Genomic DNA, 8,335 nt, shown 5'->3' with positions numbered 1-8,335 from the left:
GTGTGTGTGTGTGTGTGTGTGTGTGCATGTGTGTCTGTGTGTGCAAATCCATGGTGCATTTATCAATTTTCGTGATGCACCCATGGCTTAGTGTGTTCTAACGAAATTGGCTATGAACTGAGCCACATGCTCAGTGTGAGATTCTATTTTTTAATCACTTAGAAACATCAGCATAACAGAAGGTATCACTTTAAAACATTTTATAAGAAAATTAGGTAACAGTAAAAATGTTGGGGACAATCAGTTCAACAGTCTTTTAATGGAGCTATCTCTAGTTTAGTATGACTAGCAATTCTGATTTATTTCTTAGCTAACAACAAGAATCATTTTCTGAAAAAAATTTAAATAACTTAAATTCATAGCTGATTTTTTCACCTCTTCTTAACTTCAGGTACTTTTTGTAAAATATGAAGAGCTTGTGGGTGTTCCAATTAGAGTCAATTATAGTTTGATTGATTTATTTCTGTGTTTAAATACCCAGAAAACGTATTCCTTTATAAAGAAAAAAATCCTCCACCCCATGCCTTGGGATTTTTACTATTCCTGGAAAAACACAATGGTGGGTAACAGGAGAGAATAATATATATATATATATATATATATTATATATATATATATGTGTGTTGTGTGTGTGTGTGTGTGTGTGTGTGTGTGTGTGTGTTGTGTGTGTGTTTGTGTGTGTGTGTATGATTGATATATATATATATATATATATATATATATATATATATCATGAAACCTTGGAATGTGAATATCTGAATAGAAGCTGCATCAATTGGGAGGTGCAAGGCATGGAGCTTAGATAACAACAAGAACAATAACAAAATACAGACATTTGATTTGAAAATCTTTAAAGTATGTATTCAAACTTACATGCCTTTTCTGTATAGGTATGTCATGGCTAGATGTACTTGCAATGCCTTTCCATTTCTATTACGATGCAGAATTGAAACACACTGTAGATGCCAGACTTTAAATTCTGGGATCTCCAGTTTCTCCTAGGTAGTGATAAGCAGTGGCATAGTGCCTGGTGGAGGTTGAGTGGACCCTGAGGCTATTCAACTGCTACATTGTAGTATACTATATAGTCTTAACCTATGGTGATTGGCAGGTTTAGAAAATTAAGTGCATTTCTACCTTATTGCCTTTTGAATTTGTGATGGTTTTATTAGTATATAACCCATTAGTAGGGAAATGTTTACCTGTAGATTTTAAAGAGCATTTTTACACTCTAAGGAGGCTATAAATATTTTTATCTTGGCCTAAATACTATGCTGTGATTTTCCCATTTATTGCATCATATAAAAAATCCATACATTCTGTCTTTATTTCTTATTTATTTATTTATTTATTTATTTATTTATTCATTCATTCATTCATTTTTGGGTTTTTTTGAGACAGAGTTTCTCTGAGTAGTTTTGGAACCTATCCTGGCACTCACTCTGAAGACCACACTGTCCTTGAACTCACAGAAATCCATCTGCCTCTGCCTCTCAAGTGCTGGGATTAAAGGCATACACCACCATCCCCCAGCTCTGCTTTTCTCATTTCTATATATTCACATTAGTGGAACAAATTCCTTCATTTTTAACTTAGAGATACAGTCAATGATTTTAATGAAAAGTCCTTGAATCAATTAATTAAAACATATGCTTAATTATGTAGTGGTGCATTTTAGTTAAGGACAAAGGCTATTTTAAGTAGAACTATAGTTGAATTAAATAGTGAATGAAATCACATCAGGTAATAGTGCATTCCCAATTTCCGGGAGTTTTCTCATAAAAAGTATTAGGGAGACTTTTATACTTGGGGCTAAAAACCAAGATGTCATGCTGGGACCTGAGTGTGAAAGACTCGCTGCAATATCTGATTGCTTTATAAAGCCCATTATTCACCAGTTTCATAGTTTTTCCTCATTTTCTCCAGCTCTTGTCTAATAATTTATAAATGTACCCATGTCACACACACACACACACACACACACACACACACACACACACACACACATTTTTGTCCACATGCCCCAACACTGGCTTATTCTGGTAAAAATCACTGCTTTGTGAAATTTTCCAAAATTCATTTTATGTATCATACAAATGTTCTTTTAAACAGATAAGGAGTTCCAAGGACTTGATTATTTTAAATCATTCTGTAAATTTTATGTACCATAATAAACATGGATTTTATTTGCTTTGAGAGAGAATGTTAAATTTTGTATGCATTTGTAACTAGCCAATGTACAAAGTAATTAACACTTTTCAGTGCTTTCTGATAAGTGCAGCCATCACATAGCAATTAAGCTATCAAAATCCATAAAGAAGATACAAGAAATTACAGTCTTTAAAATCCATATAAAAATTTGGAAATCTGTATTAGTTTTCTGTAAAATAGGTATGAGTGTAATAGGAAAGCTGAAAAAGAGTTCAATTTAGTTAAATGTTTTAATTAGAGATGCAGTGCCTAATGATTGCTTAAATTTGTTAAGATTTCATTTTGAACACTTTTTATCATTCATTTGTCAATGAGAATGAAACTAAAGAAGGACTTAAAGCTATTTAACCTAAATAAACTGCTCCCTTTAGCACCAACTCAACTTCTAATTTTCAGTGCATAATGAGGCGATTTTGCTAGCAAATGCACAAATTATACCTAATTCAATAATTGCAAATATTTAAACTTAATAAAAGTAGTACAGTGATCCTCTATGTTTATTTTAATAATTCCAGTAATATCTGTCTAACTTTTAAAGCTTGATATAATGATAAAACAATAATATACAATGTTAATATACTAAACATAATACAACAATAAGATAATCATTACATGTGAACTAAATCACAAAAAGACATAAAAGACCTTATGAAAAATCAGTCCTGAATAGTAGAATTATGATTTCATGATTCTTGTATTAATCAAGGGCTTAAAGATCTATAAATCTGAACATACTTTTCCTCTCCTAAATTAACATAAAATATATATTGTTAAAATATATCAGTCTACCAAAGTTATAGTACATTAAAATTATGTTACCAATATATAATTGTTACTTGATACCAGTTCTCAAGCAAAAAAATATAGCCATACCACATAACTGTAATCCCCAAATTATGCTAACTGTAGAAAATGCTTCTACATTTTCTCATTTTAAAAGTTTAGATTTGGGTAACATGTTGAGTAACATGTGCATATCTCTGTACCTTAGTTTTTTTTTCACCTGTGTTCTATAGATATTGATGGCACTTTGGATTCTATTGATCAAAATAAATACTTATCAAAACTCATAATCTATTTTCTGTCACTTAACAAGTTCCTGATTAACTATAGACATTATTATTCTTCATGATACTCATCAAGGAAAATTCCAGTGGGTTTTAAATCACATACTTAACAGATGTCAGGGAACATTAGTGTAGTTGCAGTTTGCATTTAATCAGTGAAAGCAAGGAAAAACCTCCCTAAATCCACAGTTTAGAGAACTCAATATGGTGGATGGTGCTCTATGCTTTCAGTAATAATGCCACCAAGATATCAAATTGTTGCATGTATTCAATACTATATAATTTTCATGTGTGATTTTATATAAAAAATGCCCACTCATAATTATAATGGCCTGAGAAATATTGAGTAGGGGGAAGAATAGAGGAGAGCAGGATGAGAGATACCATAATAGAGGGAGCCATTATAGGTCCAAGGAGAGAGCTGGCACTAGGGAGATTTCCAGCGACCTACAAGGATCACATTAACTGACAATCTAGGCAATGGTGGATAGGATAACCTAAATGCCCTTCCCCTGTAATGAAACTGATGACTAATTTTTATGCCATCCTAGAGCATCCAGTGGCTTATGGAAGCAGAGGCAGACACCCACAGATATACAGTGAACTGAACTCTGGTACTTAGTTGCAGAGAGGGAGTAATGAAGATCAAAGTGGTTGGTACCAGGCTGGTGAAACCCACAGAAACAGTTGGCCTGTACAAGGGGGAGCACATGGACCCCAGACTGCTGTCTGGGAGGCCAGTACAGGACTGATCCAGACCCCTGAACATGGATGTCAATGAGGAGGCCTCTGCACTCTAGGGGACGCCTGGTAGTGGATTAATATTTTTCTCTGGTGTAAGAAGGGATTTTGAGATCCCATCCCATGTAAAGGCATGCACTCTCAGCATGAACACATGGGGGATGGCCTAGGCCTGGCCGAGGATGATGTGTTGCACTTTGTGGAGCCCCTGTCAAGGGCCCTAGCCTGCCTGGGGAGTGGAGGGTGGATGGGGTAGGGGGTAGGTCAGAGGTAGGAGGAGGAATGGGGGGAGGTGAGGCAAAGGGAGAAGAGATTGACATGTAAAACAAGCTTGTTCCTAATTTGAAATAATAAAAAAATACAAAAAAATTATAATGGCCTGTTATAATTTGTGTGCTTGAAAAATTTTTACTTTTACCTTCCCTACTTAAAGTTGGAAACATTGTTGCTGCTTGTGGGATAGAAGGAGAGTATAAATACACATTTTAAACAGTGGTTTCCTGAAATCCATGTCTATGGAATATTGAAAAGGTCAGTGTAGTATTACATTGTCTCAAATTGTCTGAGAATGCAAGGCATTAAAATTCTGATATGTTCAAGCTTGTAATGATAATATAACACAAATTGCACCTATTATTTTGACAACAATTGTAATGAGAAGGGGAAATGAAATAATTTCAAAGCTATTGTCTTTCCTAAAAGTCCCAATATTTGTGAATGTCCTTGCTGTCACTTTTACAAACTGAATCAATAATATACATATGGATGCCAAATTGTTTTAAAGAATGTCATGAAATAGTGAACCCACATAATAGTTTAATGGTTTTAAAAGTTATGATTTAATTATGTTAAGCTGTATTTCCCTCACTACTGAGTGATTCACAATACAATTAGGGAAATATTTTCTTAAGGTTTTAAAAACAGAAACAATGAAATGTCTACTTCCCATAGACATTTTCTTTTGTTTTGTCTTATCTCCCAACAGTTATAACTTAGAAATTGTTAGGGAACATTTACCTCATGAGAGGTTGAAAATAAGAACACCGGCTGCTCTTAAGGAGAACCCACCTGGAATCCTAATACTCACAAGGTATCACACAGATCTCTGCAACTCCAATTATAGATATATTAGATATAGACACATTTTCATGTATCTATGTATGTGAAATTCATTCTAAATTTGTATCTTTCCTTCAATGAATACTGATTAATGCTAAACTAATGAAATTCAGGCAAAAAATAACCCTTTGATGTTCTAGTTAGCAGCTTTGTATACCTTAAGCAAAGGCAGGATCTTCTTAAATGGTTGGGAATAATGAAAAGGTCTTTTTAAAATTTAAATTAAAAACAATCTTATTTTACATACCAATCTCAGTTGCCTCTCCCTTCTGTCTTATCACTCCCACCACCATCTCCCCATCCAACCCCCATCCATTCCTCTGAGAAAGTGAGGCCTGCCATACAATATCATCAAAGTCTATCATATTATTTGGCACAGGACTGAGGTTCTGCCCATGTATCTAGGCTGGGAGAATATCCCTCCATAGGGAATGGGCTCCCAAAAGCCACTTCATGCACTAGGGATAAATACTGGTTCCACTGCCAGTGCCCCTATAGAATGCCCAAGCCCCCAGCTAACAACCACATTCAGGGGGGCTGGTTCAGTCTTATGCAGGTTCCCCAGCTGTCTGTCCATGAGCTCCCACTTGCTCATGTCAACTGTTTCTGTAGGCTTCCCCAGCATGGACTTGACTCATCTCTCCTTTTCTACAATGGCAAATGTCATAAGAATTCCATAAATAACTTTTAGAGCACCATTTACATTTTTCCTTAGTATGGGGATCCAATAAGCTCAGCTGAAAGTAGAGATTTCAAATGAAAACATCAAAATAGACAAATATTGATCAATCCAAGAAAGAATAGAGAGCAAATTAATAGCACTGGGGGATTGCCTGAAACAGGATTTAGTGAAACTAGAAGAAAAATTCAGGACAATGGTGCAATGTAAACCTGGGTTCTTTAATATTTTATTATTTCTAAGTGACCACTATGTGATGGAGAAACAATGATAACAGTTTTGCCTGTGCATTCAGTGTAGGTGTGAGGAGACAATAAGCAAATGCAAAAATAAAATAAAATGTTCCCATCATACTGGGGAGTAGACTAGAAACAGAAGTGCTAAAATTTAAATGTGCATATTCTCAAATGAAGCAATAAATTGGTAATCATTAAATTCATTAAGATTATTATCCCATGATAAATTCTCACAGGAGAAGAAATGAGCTAAACACATGAGTATTCCTAACTTGTGCAACATTCTCTATTAGTTTCCAGTGTTTTCATGAGCACTGCTAGTTGACAAAGTCTCTTGAGTTACTTATGTTTAAAGAAAGCATTTCTACTAATGACCTGGTAGTGTCACAATATATAAAAAAAGAACTATGGATTTTCCCAGGTTATATTCTCACATCTGAAGTTTTGTAAAAGGAGTATAACATAAGAGAGAATATATGGCATTTGTTTTCCTGGGTCCAGTTTATCTCGTCCAAAATATTATTTTCTATGTCCATTTATTTATCTGCAAACTGCAAGATTTTATTTATATTAACGGCAGAATAATATCCCATTCTTCATGTGTTACACATTTTCATTATCCATTGTCTATTGAAAGACATTTAGGTTATTTTGTAGAAAACAAGAAAGTTTTTCTTTTTAGGGACTGTGAGGGTAGGTATGGAGAACAAAAACAAGATACAAGTGATATGGAAGGGGCAGGTGGGAAAATATCCATGGAGGATGTAATTGAGAAGAGAGAGAAGTCAATGCAAAGGAGAGAGAGGTAGAAAGGAGGAATAATTAACTCCAAGATATTTGATAAATCCCAGGAACTGTATTATTTCATAGTTACCAAATAATATACCCAAAATCTAAAAATGTATACATATACACATGTATATATTAAATGAATTTATGTCATATGGGCTGTCAGTCTTCCCCAGAAAAGACATAGTTTATTTAACAAAAACCCCAGTACTAGGCATGAAAATCCTCTAATTGAGTTCTTGGTAAGATTTATGTAAGTGACTTCTAAACAATGTAAGTTTTTGGTGTTGTCCTTGATTGCATCTCTGAGGTTAAAGGTAAGTCTCTATTGCTGGAAACACTGCACACCTCTGACACAGGACTTCTAAGATTCAATATAGGTCTAACTCAAAAGCATTCTTCCTAGAATCTAGCTTCCCACATACCAGAAAGTGCTGTGAAAACTGCCAAGAAGGGAAAGTGATCAATAGTTCTATCTTACTTGGACACATTTGAACAGTAATAAGGACAATCATTGCAAGGTATCTCTAAAGGTACAGTAACCAGTAGCTATATAATTTGACCTAAGTCCCATACAATAGAAGGGAAAACCATGAGTATTACAAGACACCTAGCCAATTCCCAAAGACTAGTAAAATCATAGACATCAGAAGAAAACCAATTCCTGACATTTACTAGTCCGGCACTAACTGCATTCTAAAATTTTTCCTTACACCCACCAAAAAGTGTTGCTCTCACCTGTCAAAAAAGCGTCCCTTTAGTGTAAATGCAGGCCAATTAAGGAGAACCACAACTAGTCACAATACAGAGATCAATGAATAGTGGGGATTCAAGCTTCAACTGATACATCTATAGGACAACTCCTGTATTTAAGGCTCTGAGAACATCATGAATGAGGCAGAAGCAGAGTAGGCAGAGGAGAAATATACAAACTCAAGGAACAAATAGTCTGCCATAAGATAGTACATCCCAAACCTATCAGGGAAACAGCATCCATCATACCTCAGCAATATTGATGCCCAAACATGACCTAAACAATGACAATATTGAAAGACATACCTTACAACAATGTCCCTCTGGAAACTGATTCCTGGAGGATAATATTATAACTTATGTCTGTGTGCAGTGTTTATGGGAGTAGTTCTCCCAGATCACCTGCTTGATTGGTCACAGAAGTTCATTTTCCTTGTAAATCTCTTAAGATTCAAGATTATTTTTAGAAATAAGGTTTTGTGTCCTGATACATAAGATCTTAAGTGAAATAAAGAATCTGTAGCTCACCTGCTCTCCAGAGTTGTCTTCACCTTGTGTCTACTTTTCCAGGGAATGACCATGATCCCTGAACCTGGGAACTCAACAAATTTATCTCTGTGCTAATATAAGATAGCCAGTGCTAGATTATACAAAGACTTTCCACTGCCATGAATAAAAAGCCATCCCTATGGAAAATACTATTTCTTTTATATTTTTAGTTATAATTGTATCATTCCCTG

The sequence above is a fragment of the Cricetulus griseus genome, chromosome 3, assembly GCF_003668045.3.
Source record: "Cricetulus griseus strain 17A/GY chromosome 3, alternate assembly CriGri-PICRH-1.0, whole genome shotgun sequence".
NCBI lineage: Eukaryota > Metazoa > Chordata > Mammalia > Rodentia > Cricetidae > Cricetulus > Cricetulus griseus.
Note: the sequence above shows the minus strand (reverse complement) of the source record.